The 21,481-nt window shown below is 33.3% G+C and overlaps 1 protein-coding gene across 1 annotated transcript in view; it reads right to left on the bottom strand.

Moving 5' to 3' along the window:
* Positions 1-21,481, bottom strand: part of LOC114342329 (cadherin-related tumor suppressor) — a 509,267-nt gene that overhangs the window by 234,975 nt on the left and 252,811 nt on the right. The gene's annotated exons all lie outside the window — the stretch shown is intronic.

Raw genomic sequence — 21,481 nt, 5'->3', positions numbered from 1 at the left:
ATTCCTACAAGTTTTTTCGTAGAATGCATAGTTTTCGAGATAACCGCGGTTGAACTTTCAAAAAATCGAAAAATTGCAATTTATAAACCCGAATAACTTTTGATTAAAAAATAAAGTAGCAATTCTGCTTACCGCATTTGAAAGTTTAAGTCAAATTATATCGGTTTTGATTATTTGCATTGCTAAAAATTAATTTTTTTATTGTTAAACTAATCTATAAACACATAGTGTTTCCCGTGCCTAATATATACGTTTTAACGCATGCTACGTAGAAATTGCCTCGCTTGCACTTGTAGCTACTCTACCCACTCGTTCGATTTTAAATGAGAAATTATAGAAAATATCACTCACATACTAGGTATTTATAGCTTTGTTTAACAATAAAATAATAAATTTTTAGCAATGCAAATAATCAAAACCGATATAATTTGACTTAAACTTTCAAATGCGGTAAGCAGAATTGCTACTTTATTTTTTAATCAAAAGTTATTAGGGTTTAAAAATTACAATTTTTCGATTTTTTGAAAGTTCAACCGCGGTTATCTCGAAAACTATGCATTCTACGAAAAAACTTGTAGGAATATTTTTTGCTTAAAATGACCCAAAAAATACAAAAAGATGTTTTGTTTTGCGAGAAATCGCTGTTATGTAATTCCTCAAGTTGTTTGTCTATAACAATCTTATCGACATCCGGATCAACTGTTACCCAAAAAATTCGTATTCTGCGGGTCAAAATATATAAAGAAAACTTGGGTAAGTCCATCTGAATTAAGGAGGCCTTTGTACCCCCCCTGGCGACAGGACTATAGTCAATATGACGAAAATGTTTAATTTTATAATTTATAATGGTATCAATCGTGCAAAAAACGTTATAAGCATGTCGAACGTTAAGGGTAACCGATCTCAGACAATAATTGGAGTCGTCGCTCCACTCCTCCTCCAAACAATTGTCTTCGATCGGTATAAAACCCTTACCGTTCTCCATACTTAATATACTATTACATATTTCATGGTACATTGACAGTTTACTACTGATATCCTTCAAAATGACATTAAATTCAGTTGCTATTTAATGTTAAGCAATATGTAAAGCAACCCAAGTGGGGAGATTCCTGTGGTACCTGATGTTAAATCCGCTAATATTTTAAACATCACATTAATTTTAATACAATAATAAAAAAATCTTACAACTATATAAGATCTAAAGAATTTTCATTTTCACCAACACATCTTGGTGGCGCTAGCACATCTTTTAACCTGTAAGTATAACCATATTGTAATTTTCAAGCTGTCAAAATTTAACCGTACGTTTGTCTTCATTAAAAAGATTATACTTATTTTAGAAAAAGAGCACTGATGGTGGAATTGTTATTCCGAAAGCGTTCTGTGATGTAGCCGTTTTTGGGGATTTTAACGAAATATTATATAAACCTTTTTAGCCTTTTATAAACCTTTTTATATAAAGCCTTTTATAAACCATTTTAGTAATTTAAAAAATATGGCTACCGGGGAAAAAGAAGAAGAAGAAGAAGAAAAGGACCTAATTGTTAAAAATAAGATTCTTAAATCACTTTGCCTAACACAAACAGTTTATGTAAATAAATATATTTTGTATTTCGTTTGTTTGATTAAATTTTTTAGCAATATTTTAAATTTATTTGTAATGTTGATAAAATGAAGGACTTTACCTGGGAGATTGATGCTTTTCTTAATCAAGATAAAAGTTGCTGTAATTACAAGTGATGTAATACAAGATGCGAATAATGGGCGTCATCAATCTCTTGCTAAAGAAAACGATAGTGTGCTATATATTCAACGATGAGGTCATTATTAGATTAAGACAAGTTTTTATAGAGAAATATTAGTGTAATTGTTAGAAATTAATAAAACAAGGTATGAGACTTAAAAAACCTTCCTTGATATAAGGAGATGATCTTCACCCCATCCTCCTTTTTTATATTTGTGATTATATCTTGTAATTTAGATAATATCTCATTGTAGATGGTAGATTAGATGATCTATTCATCCTGTAATACAAAATTTATACTGGAACCAATCAGCCATAATAAGAACAAATCTTGGAGATGAACCAACGGAAGGGAAGGATGAACTACGAGACGTTAGACAGAGATGTATACTTTCGCCTATATTATTTAAGAAATAAGCCACAATTAAAATGAAAAAAATAATTTTATTAATGTTTCGACGCCCAATTTATTTAACAAACGCTTATTTCTCATAAAAATGCCACAAGGAAATAGCTTCAGAACAACATATATTATTTAACCTATATTCAGAGGAAGTATTTAGTGAAGCCTTGGAAAATTGCGAATATGGAATATCCCTAAACGGAGCACGCCTAAACAACATCCTATATGCAGACGACATCGTTATTTTTGCAGACAGTTTGAACAGTTTACAGCAACTAATAAACAAAGTAAATGAAGTAAGTGAAAGATTTGAACTACAAGTAAATATATCAAAACTAAATTTATGATTATCAGCAAAAATAAAATTAGAGATGCCCAACTGCTTATCAAGAATACACCAGTGGACCGAGTAAAACCGTATACCTATCTTGGAACAATAGTAAACGAACAATGGGATCAATCACAAGAAATAAAAAATGTAGAATAGAGAAGGCTAGAAGTGCATTCAATAATATGGCCAAACTCTTTAAAATACACAATCTTAATCTGGAGATAAAAGTAAGGCTCCTACTATGTTATACCTTCTCAATATTATACTACGGAGTTGAATTCTGGACACTCACTAAAGCAATGTAGAAAAAACTTGAAGCCTTCGAAATGTGGCTATACAGGCGAATCCTAAGGATATCATGGAAGGACAAGATAACCAACTAGACCGTATTACGAAGAATGGGGAAAGAAAGAGAGGTGATGTATACCATTAAAAAGAGAAAGTTAGAATATCTCGGACACATAATGAGAAACGGCACTAAATACAGATTACTGAAGGTAATCCTTCAAGTCAAAGTATTCGGAAAGCGAGGAATTGGGAGAAGAAGAATATCATGGTTAAAGAACCTGAGGAAATGGTTCTCCACAACAATAACTAATCTATTTAAAGCATCAGTTAATAAAATAATTATAGCCAGAATGATCGCCAATATTCGAATCAAATATTCACCAAAAGAAGAAGATTCATCCTGTGATCTGTCCCTTCAGATTATTAAGTTTTTCCCTTACAAAAAGTAAAAGTTGGTAAATTGAATCAACCTCAGTTAGTTATCAGTAGTAATTGCACAAGAGCTCTAAAATTATCGAATTTTTCCCGAGTGACACTTTGACAGTTTTAATTTCACGAGCCGAAGGTGAGTGAAAATATGTCAGTGTCACGAGGGCAATAATTCGATAATAATTTTAGAGATCGAGTGCAATTTGCTGCGATTATTTCATGAATAAAACTGTTCAAGACCAAAATTTTATTGTAATTTATTTAAGTACAAATTAGTACTAGTCAAACTTTTGTTTGACATTTTGACAGTTTGACAAACTTTCCATTGGAATACTAGTCAAACTTTTCAATGATGTTTATTCGACTGGTGATATCCCTGAAGATTGGTTAAAGTCCGAATTCATAACCCTACCAAAAAAACAACGTCCGAAAAACTGTAGCGACTATAGAATGATAAGCCTTATGAGCCACACCTTGAAAATCTTTCTACGTATCATCCACAGTAGAATCAGAGATAAATGTGAAGAAGACCAGGATGAAACACAATTTGGCTTCAGAAATGGACTGGGAACCCGGGACGCACTCTTTGCACTAAATGTGTTATTGCAGAAATGCCGAGATCAAAGGAAAGACGTCTTTGCTGTATTTATTGACTATGAGAAGGCCTTTGATCGAGTACAACATCACAAATTAATTAAAATACTAAAGGATAAAGGAGTTGATAGTCAAGATGTACGAATCATAGAAAAATTATACTGGCGTCAAACAGCGACAGCTTGCATAAATGGAAAATCAACAGAAATATGCAAAATACAAAGAGACGTCAGACAGGGTTGTATACTGTCCCCACTGTTGTTCAATTTGTATTCAGATAGAATATTTAAGGAAGCGCTGCATAATTTGGAATGGGGTGTGAAGGTTAATGGAATTCTGATAAATACAATCAGATATGCAGACGATACAGTTATTTTAAGTGATGATATGAATGGATTACAACACCTTTTAAATGCCATTGACAGAGTGGGAAGAGAGTTTGGCCTAAATATAAACTGTTCAAAAACAAAGTACATGGTATTTAGCCGTTTGGCCCATCAAGATTCACGGTTATATGTTGATGGTCATATGATTCAAAGAGTACCCAGTTTTAAATATCTTGGTTGCCATATTACTGAACAACTAGATCCAGATAAAGAGATAAAATGTAGAATCGAGATAGCCCGCACGACATTTTTAAAAATGAGGTCATTCTTCTGTAATGATACCTTGCAACTTCAACTTCGAAAGCGCATGATTAAATGCTACATTTGGTCAGTCCTCTTGTATGGTGTCGAAGCATGGACATTAAAAATATCCACCATTAACCGTTTGGAGGCCTTTGAAATGTGGCTGCACAGACGTATTCTAAAAATACCATGGACGGCTATGCTGACAAATGTGGCAGTCCTTAAGAGAGCAAATGCTACCCGTGAGCTGCTTGATAACATCAAATATAGAAAGATGGCCTATTTTGGACACGTAGTAAGGGGAGACCGGTATAATATTCTTCAACTTATTATGATGGGTAAAATCGAAGGACGCAGAGGAATTGGTAGAAAGCAGGCCTCTTGGTTGAAGAATATCCGGGAGTGGACAGGAATAAAGAAAGCAGAACACCTATTTAGAATAGCTCGAGAAAGAGACAGTTTCGCCATGTTAATCGCCAACGTCAAGGGGACTTGATAGGGCACGTTGAGAAGAAGAAGACAAATTAGTATAATTAAACACACAGCTGTTATAAATATTTGACGGTTGAAAGTCATCACTTTTATAATTTTTAAAACATTAATTGTCATTAATGTCACTGAATGTATTTTTTCGTAGCAACGAAGGGCATCTGACGCAATATACTTGACGACGGGATATTATCAAAAGTTATCACTTTAATTTTTATTTCTGTAGCTTTCTATTGGTCAGAATCTCTTATGAATGAAATAATCAAAAAAGTATATTCAAAAATTATATTTCCTTCAGTGATAATTCTCCGCCTGCGACTATGTTCAGAACCGTATTCTTCTTTCATCCTCTCTTTTCACTACAGTCGGTCTCTTTTGCAATTCTGTTTTTGGATTAATTCGCGGAGAATACTAATGAGGACCGCAAGTATTAACTAAGAGTATGCTTGTTTTCGTCACTTTGCGACCCGATGAATCAATGTTGCCAAAGTTACTGCTTAGCATTTACACGTTATATATATTTTTTGTATTGTACTTTTCTTACTTCTTTTTTTTCTGAAACAGTACCTCACTATTTGTGATGCGACCGTTACTGCCTTTTCGCTAATTTTGGATATTGAGTACCCTCTTTTTAAACATAAATTATGTAATATATTTAAAACGGAACCTATGTTTTCTTCGTATCATAGCATAACAAATTTCTTTTTCTAGTCTCTTAAAATTAAGCAAATAAAAGAAAAACTATCACGGTGACTAAAATATTAATACATTTAATTTAATAAGACATGAAATAAATCTTCGGTCTTAAGACTAGGGATGGGAAAAACCTACCGGTTATAACCTAAAACCGGTTTTTTTACTTCGCAATAACCGGTTTTGCCGGTTGATTTTTTGTCACGGTTATAACCGGTTTTTTCTTTTTAATGTAATAACCGGTGAAAAATCGGATAAGTTACTTTAGATAATAAAACCTTAATAATTACCGGATAATAAAAAAATAATAAATTCCGAGAAAAAATACTGTTTGTTTAAATTCATCAATAATTCTTGATTTGTTTAATGTTTATATTCGTTAATGACTCTCACGCTCACTGAAATATGTTTAAGAAATGTGATAAGCTGAACTAGCTATTTTGATGAACTTGAGAATAAGCACGTCATTTTGCTGAATTGGGGATACTAGTAAAAACAGATATTAAAATATATTAGTATCAATATCAATCAGCAGTGTGCTGTGCAGAATGTGAAGTGATAGTTGAATTATTTATAATTATAATAAATGCTATACCTACAAAAACGACCCTGTGGAATCACTTAAAAAAATGAAAAAAATAAAATAGTTTTGGGTATCTTGTATAAAATGTGATTTTTTTTCGAAAATACAACAAATTTGTAAAAATATTTATCACAATAATACATTCAGTTCAGAATTTTAACAATGATTCATTATTTTGTTTTTAAAGTTTTACTATTTTTGATGTTACATTTTTGTTTTATAATTCATATACATGTATACACGTTATAGTTTTATTTACTTCATATTTATTACGTTTATAGTCTTTTAAATAAGTACCTAATTTCATTACTTTTGTATTTTTCAATTATTTGGTATTATTTGGACCAGAAACTTTCATTGGTTAGTTTATTATTATACAAGGTGTAACAAAAAGGTAGGTCATAAATTAAATCACATATTCTGGGACCAAAAATAGATCGAACTTATTTACCTTTGTACAAAATTTATGTGCACTTAAAAAAGTTACAGCTCTCTGAAGTTACCAAATGAAAATTGATTTTTTCAAATATATCGAAAACTGTGAGATTTTATGTTGGAATATACATATGGAATATCACAAACTAAAGTGCAATATAAATGTGACGTTTTAACTTATTGGGTATTGAATATTGATTCAAAAAACCTAAAATCGGTTTTTGGAATAACCGGTTTTTTGACCGGTTATAACCGCCAGGTTAAACCGTAAGTTAAAAAAACCGGTTTAACCGAAAACCGGTGTTTTGTCAATAACCGCCATCCCTACTTAAGACTACCATTTATACGATTATTACAGAATGGCATACTTAAAAGATTAACCAAGGTTGAATTTCGAGCTAATCAAGCAGGTTTTTAGACCAGAATCCTCCTGCATAGACCACATTAATATTGTGAGGGTAATAATGAAACAATCGGTTGAATGGAACACACCCCTATACCTGGTTTTTGTTGATTTGGAACGTGCCTTTGACAGCTTATCTCATGCTGCTCTATGGAAAACTTTAGAGCTAAGAAATATCCCACATAAAATAATTTCCTTTATAAAGTCACTGTACACTGAGGCGCAATGTAGCGTGACACACAATGGGATCAACAGTGACGAATTTGACGTACTTACTGGAGTCAGACAGAGATGCGTGATTTCTCCGTTTCGTTTTAATATAGCCATAGACTATGTTCTCTCCAAACTAGACTCCGACACAAGAGAGATACAATGGACGTTAACCACATGCCTAAGCGATCTAAAATACGCCGACGATATCTGCCCCTTAGGACAAAGGTTCCAAGATGTGGCTGACCAATTGGAAACACTTTCCACTGAAGCCATAAAATAGTTTTGAAAATCAATCTTAGTAAAACTAAGTCCATGAGAATAAATGCAAGGAACAACACGCTATTTACTATCGACAACATGCAGATTAAAAATGTAGATAACTTTACGGATCTTGGAAGTGTCATGAGAGAAAACGGAGGTAAATACTCATATGAGGATACGAAAAGCTCAACAAGGATTCAGCATGCTCAACCCTGTTTGGAGGTCTGGCGAGTATATTACAACGACAAAGATCCTCCGAATATTCCAGTCAAATGTCATATCTGTTCTACTATACAGATGTGAAACCTGGAAAGTGACCAAAAACCCTTACAGACAAATTACAGGTCTTCGATCATGCTTGGAAATGTACCAGGATAACTTACTAGTACTACGTCTATACATTTATGGTCCGTTTGATTTGTAAATTATGGAAGGCTCGGACTTAGGTTGTAACCAGAATTTGTTGCTTTGGTTTCAATTCAGAGCACACCACGGGCTGAAATAAATGGGACATGTGGGTATAAACATCGACAAATGGCATGACTATGTTTAAAGGATGAATGATCGATGATGGCCTAAGAGAATGTTACATTGAATCCCCAACAAACCGCAGGAAGAGGGGTAGAACAAGAAGATCGTGGATAAAAGAATCAAATGTTGTAATGGAAGGTGAAGGTCTTCAAGCAGATGACTAGAAGAATGGCAAGTGTTAGTAGCTGGAACATATGGTAAAAAATTTTGATGACACAGTATAACTCCCCCATGTGAGTCCCCGATTTATATTAATAGGTTCAGTTTGTTTCATGAGTTTGACAAATGTTGTTGCCTTTTCGTATACCGGGTGGTGAATTGGAAAACGGGCCATAGGAAACTCAATGTAAAATTCTAAACTGTTGAATTCCTGCTTCCCTAATTATTTTACATCAAAAGACATTAGAAACTATTTGTAGAGGATTGAAATCTGTATTGAAAACAACTGTCAAAATTGTTCTACGAATATTCCAAAATTTTGTAAAAATTTAATACATTTTTCAGTTTTTCAGCCCAAAATTAGGCCACACACAGTGCAATAATGTGTCACAATGAAGTTATTATTTTCACATTTTTGAACTGTCAATAGGGCTTTTCATCGATTGTCATTTGTTTCGAGCTTCTGTCATGTGTCACATAATATTAATATATCTACGTCATACGTCTTTGGTTTGTATTATTGTATATACCAATAACGTATGTCGTAGATATATTAATATTACGTGACACATGACAGAAGCTCGAAACAAATGACGGTGAATGAAAAGCCCTATATTTTTATTTTATCATTTTTTGTTAAAAACAATACAGTTGATAAGATACCCACAGTTGCGGAGAAAGTATTAATAATAAAGATTTTTTATTCAGTCAATGGTGTGAGCACTGTCAGTTAAATAGTAACGTGTGACCTAACTTTTAGACACATTCCTACTGTGGCAAATGTATTATATTTTTCAAAATTTTGGAATGCGTTTAAATCATAGAACAATTTTAACTTTTGATTTTAATACAAATTTCAATCCTCTACAAATATTCTCTCATGACTTTTGATGTAAAATAATTAGGGAAGCAGGAATTCAACACAGAATTTTATATTGAGTTTCTTATGGGCCGTTTTACGATTCAGCGCCCGGTATATTTAAGACTATGCCTGTATGTTTTAATTGAATTGAATACAGTGATGAGCGCGCTAATAACCGGCAAAATAGCTCAAAAGATGGAGAACATAATACATTGCGAAACAAAAAGAGTTGATACTAGTGGAGGTGGAAATTATCGTTATAAACGTCTAAAATAACATTACATTACATAGTTTCCCACCTTTAGACGTATCAGAGGAGTATGATAGTATGTCACTGTGACAGTAGAATTTTATAAAATACTCCTGTCATAGATGTCTAAAGGTGGGAAACTATGTAATGTAATGTTAATTAATACGTTTATAACGATAATTTCCACCTCCACTAGTTTCATCTCTCTTTGTTTCGTACTGTATTATGTTTTCCATCTTTTAAGCTATTTTGCCGGTTATTAGCGAGCTCATCACTGTATAGCGTGATTCGAGCTTTACAATAAACATAAATAAATAGTAAAATAATACATGCAGTTATTGCAATAAGAATTAAACAGTAGTAAAATAATACATGCAGTTATTGCAATAATAATTAAACAACCACAGTGGGCAGGATACCTACTTTTACAGAACTAGTGAAAACTATTCTTGTATCATATTACAAGCAAAAAACTACTATATTATCATAATAAAAATACTGTATTGTCATAATAAAATCTACAAGCAATTGAAACCACTGCAATTTGGTTCCAGTCGGCAACATTGACATTTCTGGTTCTCGGAAAGCGACTGAAAAGTAAAAAGGGACTGGATATGAGCGATACAGGGTTACCATGTCTAGGGATTTTCCCCGAATCTAGGGATTTTTTGAAGCTTTTGGAGCGCTGGAGGGATTTTTTTTGAAATCTAGGGATTTATTAAACTGTGCTGGCGCCATTTTTTGTTGTTATTAAATATCTTTTTGTTCAAATATTATTATTATTGTCATTATTTATTGTTCCCTGACATAAATATTCCTAAGTAAACATTAAAACATTACCTAATCAATGATTAAAGTGGATTAAACATAGTGTTTAATAGGTTATAAATTAAATTGACAGCTGTCATCTGTCAATTTCTTCTTTTTTAGGTCAAATTAATACGATTTAGGGATTTCTAGGGGAAATTGAAGCTCCCGTCTAGGGATATTCTGAAATTTCATCTGGCAACCCTGGAGCGATATCATTAGCAAAATATTTAAAGTTGTTCGCGAGCTTGAGATTTCTACGACAATTCATCGATGCTAAAAAGATTTTTTTACCAAAGATTTCGTACCGATTTAGGAATTGATTTTTTACTTAGAATTTGTATCAAGAATTTGCTTGATCGTAAAAAATACCTACCAAACGTGTAATAGCGTATATGATTTAATTATTGAGTAGAAATTTGTTTTCCTTATCAAAGTAGTAAATTTTAATTAATTACAGTCACAAAAAAAAGTAAAGTACTTTTCTCCGAACACTTTAGTTGTATGTATAGCGTGACATGCCTCTTAAGGCGCATTTAAATCAAAGCGAACACGAACGAACGAACGAATTCGTTCGTTAACTTTATTGTATTTGTACAGCGAATCGAGCACGACCGAACGAATTCGTTCGCATTCGCACATGTTCCAACCGATGTCGGTAAGTTAGCGAAACATCAAAGGATATCGTTGTTCAATGTGGACAGTGGATAGACGGTAGCGAACGAATTCGTTTAAAGTACTGATTTAATTTATTTACAAACATTAGTTTGAGAGGGTTGTTTATTGTGTAGACGTGAAAACATAATTTTGCAATATGGAATGGACCAATCAAAAGATACTTCAATTAATTGAGTTATATAAAAATGAAGAATGCCTATGAAACCCGATATCGAAGCTATATAAAATAATAAACAGAAAAACTGATGCTTGATATAATATTTCTATAAGAATGGGTTGTGATGTCTCTGAACTAAAAAAATGAATTAGCTTCTGGCATCATTTAGACGAGAAAGACAAAAAGAGGGTTCGAAGTAGTTTGTTTTTAAAAGCCTAATGTTTTTATTGGATAAATTTCAACCCAGAAAGACTAATGAGGTAAGCAAATCAAATTAATTGCTAAAATTAATTAAAAGCAAATTTATTTTGATACACCAATTTTACAATTTATTATTTGAACATAATATAGTCATATGTAATACCAAGAGCAAGCAACTTTTTCGAGGAAGAATTTTAAGAAGGCTGGTTCTTTAATATATTATTCTCTATGCTCCCTCAAACAGCGTACAATACCAACTACCTGTCTGCTGATACAGATTGCGTGCATTAGTTCGAAGCACATTATACAGGTACTACTTACCTACCTAAATATGTTGAATTCCAGAGTATTTTAAGAAGATAATTTTTTTTGTCATACTTTTGTCATTATTAGAAATATTAATACAAATCTATTGCCAGTAATTTATATGCTAAAAAGTGTTACATTTGACCTGTGCTCTTGTGCGGAATGGAAGCATGGACGTTAAATGTCATTTCCATTAACAAATTTGAAGTGTTTGAAATGTGGTGCCTACGTCGAATGCTTAGTATCAATGCCTAGAATCATGGACGGACAGAGTCAGAAACGATTAAGTACTAAGAAGAGCGGGTTTACAGGATAGGGAACTTTTTAATTATGTTAAAAGTAAGAAGATTGCATACTTAGGGCATATATTACGAGGGAACGATACACTTTTCAGCAACTGATATACAAAGATAGAGGGTAAGAGGGGTCTGGAAAAAAGATGTCATGGCTGCGTAATCCCCACCGCCAGTGGACAAGAATCCACGGCTATGAAATGCTTTGCAATGCTAAAAACATAATATTTTAATAAATTACAGTAATATTTTATAAACAAGACAATGTACAGTGGACGCCTACGCAGAAATGCACGGCATCTTAAGAAGAAGAAGAAATATGAATTTATAATTGCTAGACATTTTTGGACGTTTTATTTATTTCCAACTTTAGTTGATAATGCCAGATTTAAATAAAATATTAATAAATAAAACTTATCATCAAAATTTTCAACAAAATAATAAAAAATACCTGAATAATAATATTTTTGAGTCTGGAAATAATTTTTATTTTATTTTAATTATTAGCCAAGCCGCACACCAAAGAAACATGAAACGAAAAACATGAAACATGAAACGAAAAACATGTTTCATGAAAAGAAAACACTGCTAAACAAATCTCAAAGTCCGCCTACCAATGAAACGAGTGTGATTCATGCTCATGACACATTTTTATTTTCGGAGAGTTTCATAAACGGCCGGACATATATTTGTTTAGCAGTGGTTTATTTCCATGAAACGTAATTTACGTTTCATGTTTCTTTGATGTGCGGCCTGCCTTAAAATCAAATTGTTTAAATTAAATACATAGATAATTATAGAATAGAAACAGAACAATATGAAATTATTGAAGTCGTATCAAAATTTTTACTTATATTTATGAATATGACATATTTTTTTCCTTACAGAACACACATTGCATTTTATAAGCTATTACCCAACAAGATTAAAATTTACCCAGCAAGAAACAGACAATAAACTTAAACACAATGTGACTGGCCCATCACATCTGCGGGCAATATGCACTTCGGATCATCAACGAATGCGAACGTTCGCTTCAATGTAAATGGCCCTACTTTGTAGCGAACGAATGACCAAGCGAACACCTACGAATTCGTTCCTTCGTTCGTTCGTTCGTGTTCGCTTTGATTTAAATGCGCCTTCAGGCTCATTGCTAGATGAATCATTTCCATCGTTTTCTGTTCTTATCTGTCTGCTTCCAATCTCTGATTCCCAATTCTCTTTTTTTGCCTTTAGGTGTCTCCAGCCAATATTCTTGACTTGTCTGCTCTCCTGGATTCTTTCTAGATGACCCAGCTAGTCTAGTCTGCGTTTGTATTTTTGATATAGGTAGGTTAGCATACAGCTGATATACTTCTTCGTTCGTTCGTCTTCTCTGTTCTTCCTCAACTACTTTTCCTCCAAATATTCTGCGAAGTATCTTTCTTTCCCAGGCTTCCAATCTATTCTGTATGGTTTTATTAATAGTCCATGCTCCGACCCCGTATAGCATTATGGGTCCAATTATCGTTTTGTATACTCTCATTTTTGTATTACCAAATATATTTTTAGCCTTAATTATTTTGTCCATAGCTCCAGCTCTTGGTGGATTCCTGCTTCTTTCTTACATGATACATATATTCGTCCACCCTCTTCAATTCTACCTGTGATCCACACTCCACCTCTAACTTTAAAGTGTTATGATGCTGTTTCTTCCATTTTTCGTCGCAATTTTCCATGTAGGTACTTGGATTTATTTATATTCACTTTCAGTCTAATCTTATTGCTAGCCCGAAACAGTCTTTTTGTCGTACTTGTCAGTACTTTTCCACATCATCAGCATACCGCCAGGCATTGGTATTTCTTGTAGAAAAGAGTTCCGGACTTGACGGTCTCCTTGACGAACACCTTTTTTCACTTTGAATTTTTTTAAGACTGTACTATTTCACAGCATAAATGGTTTTTCGAAGTGTGACTTTTACTAATCTTATTTTTTTTTGTACTTGAAACTCTTTTAGCGTTTAGCGAAAACTTATGTTAGTAAACCATTTAAATTATCCAGATAAAGGTTCTTTAGATTTCAAACCTATTTATTATGGTATCAGATCTGGGTTGATTATTGGAAATCAAATAGATTACATTTTAGTAAATAAAAGATTCCGAAAGAGCTTTAGGTAAGTATATCTGTCAAGACTTATCCTGAAGCAGACTTGGAGAAGGGCCACGTTCCACTGGTGGAAATACTTCAAGTCAAACTCAAAAGAATGCAGAAAAGAAAATCACAGTCATACGATCTTCGCAGGCGCGGATACAGAGGGGGGTCAAGGGGTCCATAGACCCCCCTATTGTATTTAGTTTATAAGTATTTTTTTTATTGTTTTGTGTCAACCAGAGCTCAATTCGTTTGATACCATAGGTATCTGAGATGACTGAATTTTATCCTTAGAGTAAGTGTGAGTCGTATGGCTAAATCTGGACAAAAAAATATTTGCGGTACGTCTGACCCCCCCCCTTATGAATTTCTAGATCCGCGCCTGGATCTACGTATGCTAAAAGACCTTAATGAGGGTCCAAGCCACCTTAAACGAGGAAGTGACTGCAATTATTTACGAATCGAACAAAAAACAAAAGATCAAATAGATTTTAGAAATAGTTCAAAATGTACAGAATAAACAGTTAACGGCAGATAAATTAAAAAAAGCATGGATAACAGATGAGATCTTAAAACTAATGGAAAAGGAGAAAAGGCAAAAATGATCCAGACAAATATAAAACGACAAATAAATATATCAATTAGAAGCAAAATCAGAGAAACGAAAGAAAAAGAAGGAATGGAAAGATGCGAAAAAATTAAGACTCTACAGTCAAAATACGATAGTCACAATGTACATATAAAAGTGAAGGAACTCACAAGTGAACTCAGACGGAACAAAAAAAAAGTAAAATAAGAACGTGGACAGAATACCTAGAGAGACTATTTGAAGATCACAGAGATAACATCTTTGAGCTAGAAGAACAGGTGAATGAATGACCAAGGACATTCCAGCAGGTAGCTTATTCTGTAATAACACAGCTAAAGAATGTCAAAGTAGCAGGCCCCGATAATAATATACAAGCAGAACTAATCAAATTAATGGACAACCAATCAATAGCAATAACCACAAAGATGCTTAACAGCATAATGTAATTCTGGAGAAATAGCAACAGAACGGTTGAAGTCTGAGATTATTACACTTCCAAAAAAATATCAGGAGCCAAAAAATGCAAAGAAAATAAAAAGAGGATATAATATAAAACTATAGTTAAAAGTTAGACTTCTATCAGCCTAGAGAACAAGCTGGGTTTAGATCCGGATGTAGCACTAATGACCACTTGCTGGTAATAAAAAACTTGATAGAGAAGTCGACGGAATACAACAAACCACTAGCACTGATATTCGTGGACTACGAGAAAGCGTTAGATACCATAAACCAGCAGAAAATGTTAAAAGCATTGACAGAATGCCAAATAGACTATCGCTACACTAACACGATAAAATATATCTACCACAATGCAACGGCTAGCGTAAGACTCTCTGATCAACAAACTAATAAATTCTGTATGCAGCGAGGAGTACGGCAAGGAGACACCATCTCACCAAAGCTGTTCACAACCCTTTTAGAACACACTTTTAAGAACGCAGCTCTGAACGAATATGGTATCAATATAAATGGAGAGAAGCTCAGTCATTTGAGATTCGCAGATGACATCGTCCTTATAGCCGATCGTATGGATGATGCAATAATAATGTTGAACAAGTTATATGACGTTTACTTATAGGTCGGACTAAAGATTAACATCAACAAGACGCAAATAATGACTAATCTGGTGCTAAATCGTAATATTGTTGTTGATGGAATGGGTATTGAGCAGACTGCATCTTATAAGTACATGGGACATGAAATTTGGTTGGGAAGAGATAACCAGACGTGCGAGCTCCCACGTCGCATAGGTTTAGCCTGGGCAGCGTTTGGTAAACTGAGCTATGTATTTAAATCGGACTTACCCATATGCCTGAAAAGGAAAATCTTTGACCAATGAGTATTGCCTGTACTCACTTATGGAGCGGAAACATTAACACTTACAAAAAGGTAGTGAACAAGATTCGCATAGCTCAGAGGGCTATGGAGTGCTGTCTCCCTGAGGGACCGAATTCCAAACGAAGAAATACGTCGTAGAACAAAAACAACGGACGCCATCGAAAGAATCGGGTCGCTCAAGTGGAATTGGGCAGGACACGTCGCCAGATTGTCAGACAACCGATGGACAAAACGTATTGTCGAGTGGAGGCCACGAGAAGAAGCACTACGGAGCAGAGGACGACCACCAACCAGATTTGCTGACGATCTGAAGAGTATTGTCAACAACTGGATGTAAGCCGCACAAAACAGAGAAATGTGGAAAGAGCTGAGGGAGACCTAGGTTCAGCAGTGGACGAGTACGGGTTGATGATGATGATAGTTAAAAGTAGCACTCTATACAGCTGCGAGGTATGACCACTGAAAGAAAGAACACTGGCAATGCTGAGAGCAATAGAAATGGATTTTTTGAAAAGAAAAGAAAGGATTACCAACAAACGCATTAGAGATATAATGGGAATCAACTGAATAACCACAGATGACTTAGGTATCAACAAAACTACTTATCTGGATCGAACATGTAAAAATTCCAAAAAATCATAATTTAAAAATAAAAGTCGACCTGTTTCGGGATTTCTCTTCAAAATCTCCATTCTTAAAAAAAATGAATGTATTCCATAATTTTGCCCCTCACTATATATAAATATAAAATTTATAAATAGTTACTCTTCAACATTGTTCTGAGGTTATTTTTAATTGTGATGGATTTCTTTATTTCAATCGACCATTGAGACAATGTATACAACTTTTGTGTTTTGTACGACCATATACCTACATCAGTTTAAAGTTCAATAAACTTCGTACCTACTCGATTTTTTGTAGCGATTACAAGTCTTTCATTAAATGTTGATGGTGTCATGTCATTCTCCTCGTTCAATTGTTAGACGCAAGTGAAATATTCTTCTGTCTGAATATTTCTACGTATCGTTTACTCATAGCAGTTACCGGGCATGTTTGAAATCGGACTGTAGCTATAGAATAAAATCCCAATTCCTATCTGTCTGTCGTGTTGTTGTACTTGTGAGTTACTTGCTTTTTTCCATATTTAGTCAAAGTGACTTACAGAAAGAAAGTGCTAAACAGATAAAACATTTTTATTATTACAGGGAATGTAATTAAAAACATTCAATTTAGAATATACTTTTAAAGGGACTATTCTAGTGTAAAAGTACAAAATTCATAAAATAAAAAGTACTGCACCAATTTGCATGAGTATTTATTATAAAAAGAAGTATATACAAAAACTAAGTTTTCAATCTAATAGCACATAAAACAACATCCAAAAATGTTACTCTACATTCTACCAGACATAAAACAATGGGAACCTTCTCTGGTAACATCTCCGAGGCTTCTACAATTTGCAAGCCATAACGGATGCTGAGACTAAGGAAGATGAGGGAATTTTACAATTTATAATTCACGTCCCATCTGCTCAGCGCGGTAAAGTTCCAACGAGAATGGTTCCCTTCGTACTCCAATCGAAGTAAACATGTAAATCAAAAATTAATAATCATTTTCAATTTCGTTGCAACACGAAACTACAGCCGTATCATTATTCCAGTTCAATCAGAGAATGCAACAAGCACCTCTACCGGTTTCGAAACTTATTAGTCTCTCATCAGCATATGTGCCTCCTGATGAGAGACTAATAAGTTTCGAAACCGGTAGAGGTGCTTGTTGCACTCTCTGATTGAACTGGAATAATGATACGGCTGTAGTTTCGTGTTGCAACGAAATTGAAAATGATTATTCATTTTTGATTTACATGTTTACTTCGATTGGAGTACGAAGGGAACCATTCTCGTTGGAACTTTACCGCACTGAGCAGATGGGACGTGAATTATAAATTGTAAAATTCCCTCATCTTCCTTAGTCTCAGCAACATAAAGCATCATAAAGCATATAGCATAGTCTCAGAATTATAAATTGTAAAATTCCCTCATCTTCCTTAGTCTCAGCATCCGTTAGGGCTTGCAAATTGTAGAAGCCTCGGAGGTGTTACCAGAGAAGGTTCCCATTGTTTTATGTCTGGTAGAATGTAGAATAACATTTCTGGATGTTGTTTTATGTGCTATTAGATTGAAAACTTAGTTTTTGATAGTAGTTTCCGCTAGGGCATCCCTGATATTTCGTTCGTTGCAATTCGTGACTGCACGCCGGAGTTTGTCCTAGTTGGATCAGAGAGAGCAGCATATGTGCCTCCTGATGAGAGACTAATAAGTTTCGAAACCGGTAGAGGTGCTTGTTGCAATCTCTGATTGAACTGGAATAATGATACGGCTGTAGTTTCGTGTTGCAACGAAATTGAAAATGATTATTCATTTTAGAAGTATATACATATAAAAAAGTTTTCATAAAAACTTTAATTTAACGATTAAAATTAAACGATTTATGCGCCACCTGCTGGCACCGTGAAAAAAACATAGCTCCACTGCTGCAATGATTGGAGCTAAAGGCGGGTTCTCACTTGTCAGTTTCGCTGAAGCAATCTGACTGATTCATTGATAATGAAAAATAAAAAGCGACGTTTTTATTCACACGTTTCATGTTTTGCTACATTCAGTATGCAGTTAGTCCAAACCTTTTTTACCATGGTGATGAAAAGTGTTAAAAAAATTGAGACCAGTTGTTCGCAAAGTATTTATGTTTACAATAATTAGTAAATAAGTTACAGACACAGAATATTCTAGTGCATCAAAAGAAAACAAAAGGTCGTAGATGGTGGGTCAGGTCCTGGATATTGCGCAGAAATAAATGGGGTGCCAGTGAAACTATATTGAAAAAATTAGCTTTGAAAGATTGTGATTCATATACAAACCACTTAAGACTGAACGAAGACAAATTTCAAGAGATTCTGCAAAAAATTGCTCCAAAAATACAAAAGGCCAATACCATCATGAGAGAATGATCAGTCAAAATGACAAAAAGTAGAACTGAAACTAGAATTTTGAAAGTCTCATATAATAATGCAAGATACTGAGTTTTCCGATTTATTAATTGTTTCTCCCTGTTAAATTATGTATTTCTGTATATTCTGGTCTCACGGTTGTCAAAAAATGTATATTTCACTTGTTTACAGTCTGTTATGTAACCTGTACACCAGTGCAACTAAACAATCATTGTTTGCCTGAAACTAAAGATTTTAAATATATGTGAGAATCCACTAATGGCAGAGAAGTCACAATTTAAGTAACAAAAACAAGTGAATAAAAAATAAACAACAAAAACGTAAAAAAACGTCAAGGACCACAGCCAAGTTTTTTTTGGTATATTGATCCAAATGATATAGTTATAAAAATTAAAACTGATCTAATTACCTGTTATGAATGGTTTATAATTAAATACACAATATGTAAATTCGAAAAGGGGCCACTCTCTATAATTTGGTCTCTATAGAAAATCTAAAATATGCAAAAACACTTTTGTAGACCAGTTTTCAACTGAATTACCTCTAATGGGTCGGACACAACCCCAAAATCTTTAATATTGGGTTGAGTGATACCTCATTTTAAATGTCGTTAAATTATCTTTTCAAAAATACCACATACGTTATATTTTCTTTCAGTACTTTTGAAAAAATCTTGGATTCAATACTCCAAAAAAATTTTGGAATTCTGAACTAGATACTTATCTTTACGGTTTTGCTTGATGTTTCCAAAAAATACTCCTAAAATACTCAAAATATTCCAATACTCCAAAAAAATTCAATTCGAGACTTAATATCTTTACGGTTTTAGTTTATTTTTCCAAAAGTACTGAAAAGAAATATAATGTATGTTGTATTTTTGAAAAAGGTAGTCGAACGACTTTTAAATTGAGGTTTTACTCAACCCCCCTTTCCCTTAAAAATTTTTGGGAGTTGTGTCCGCTCCCGCTAGAGGGTAGGTGTAATCTAGTTAAAAACTGGTCTATAAAGGGAAAAAGTACACCTCTCAAATAAATTTTGCGTGTTTTTGCATATTTTTAGATTTTCTGTATGGACTAAATTATAGAGGGTGGCATCGTTTCAAATTAACACACTATATAAAGGGTGCACAAAACCTCTGATTTTATTTTGTTACGGACGACTGTGGAGTATATAAAAATGTTTATAACAAAACTGATGAATATCAAAGACGTCTACAGTTAAAATTATTTTAGATTATACAGCGTCAGTCAGAACAACGGAATGCACTAAAGTTTTGTTTTTTTAATAAAACACCTTGATTATTGAACCATTTTTTGATCAATTTTTTAAAAATATGTTATATAATGTTCTATAGGTACCTACCAAGTTATTAATTTTTTTTTAAAATTAATACTTTTACTGAGAAAAATGGTGTTATTTAAAAAGCTGTGGATTTGGTTTCCAAGGCAATAAAAATGTAAATGACATGTCAAAGTTTTTCTAGTGAAGTATCATTTTTAAATCGTTTTTAAATAATTTAATACAAGGGCTATAAAATTATATTAAATTTAATCTTTTAAATCCCTTATTTTTTACAGATAAACGGTTAAAGGGCCCTGGATACATGGTTCTCGCAGTAAAATTTACGATTTAAACGTTTATATATCGGTTAATTTTTATCCCATACAAATAATAAAAAAAGTAAAATATTTTTCAAAGGAAAAAACCAAAATTTGGTTATCTTTTAAATCATTTTTTACGTATATCGAGTATTTTGGGAGCTGAAATTTATCGAATATCGAATATTTTGATTTTATTAAATCATAGTATTTGTTTTTTAAAAGTATGCATTTAAACCGGTCAAAATTTTTGAGGTCATTACTTATGCTAAAATAAAGAAAGTCTTATAGGGATAACCCTAAATTTTAATTTTTGTGAAAATAGCGTATATTTAATTTTTTTACTTTTTCCTAAAATATTCGAAACGGTTCTCTTATTTTCATCATAACTTGTTAAATTTTGATTCTATACCCCATTTCACGAATATACGCCCCTTTTGGATTATCGCGACAACGAATAGGTATTTTACTGTGCGAAATATGAAGAACGAAAGTAAATTGCAAATTATATTGTTGTTTATTGTAGTAATTATTAGAAAAATACTTTCGTACTTCTTATGTTGCACACTAAAATATTCGTTGTCGCGATAATCCAAAACAGTCGTATATTCTAGGTCTGGATCCCGCGTATGAAAAAAAAGTTGATTAATAGCAAGCTGAAAATTTGTTAAGAGCTTAAGGGTGTCTAGTCTGACAAACTTTAATATATGGGAACACTGGAACAGGGGCAGTTTTAATTGTGGAACAGGTTAAAAATTTCGAAGGGTCACACCACGAAAACGGCACATTTATTTTGTCCGACAGAACAGACTTAAACTCTTCGAACAGAGATTAAACTCTCATGCAAAAATCAGACTGCTATTTATTCACCAAATGGGCGTTTTAATGAGTGGAACATGTAGAATATTTCAAATGACAGGAATTATGACAGGTTATAAATAGCAGTCTGATTTTTGCATGACAGTTTAATCTCTGTTACGAGAGTTTAAGTCTGTTCTGTCGGACAAAATAAATGTGCCGTTTTCGTGGTGTGACCGTTCCAAATTTTTAACCTGTTCCACAATTAAAACTGCCCC

The sequence above is a fragment of the Diabrotica virgifera genome, chromosome 3, assembly GCF_917563875.1.
Source record: "Diabrotica virgifera virgifera chromosome 3, PGI_DIABVI_V3a".
Taxonomy (NCBI): Eukaryota; Metazoa; Arthropoda; class Insecta; order Coleoptera; family Chrysomelidae; genus Diabrotica; species Diabrotica virgifera.
Note: the sequence above shows the minus strand (reverse complement) of the source record. Positions and strands in the feature narration are given on the sequence as shown.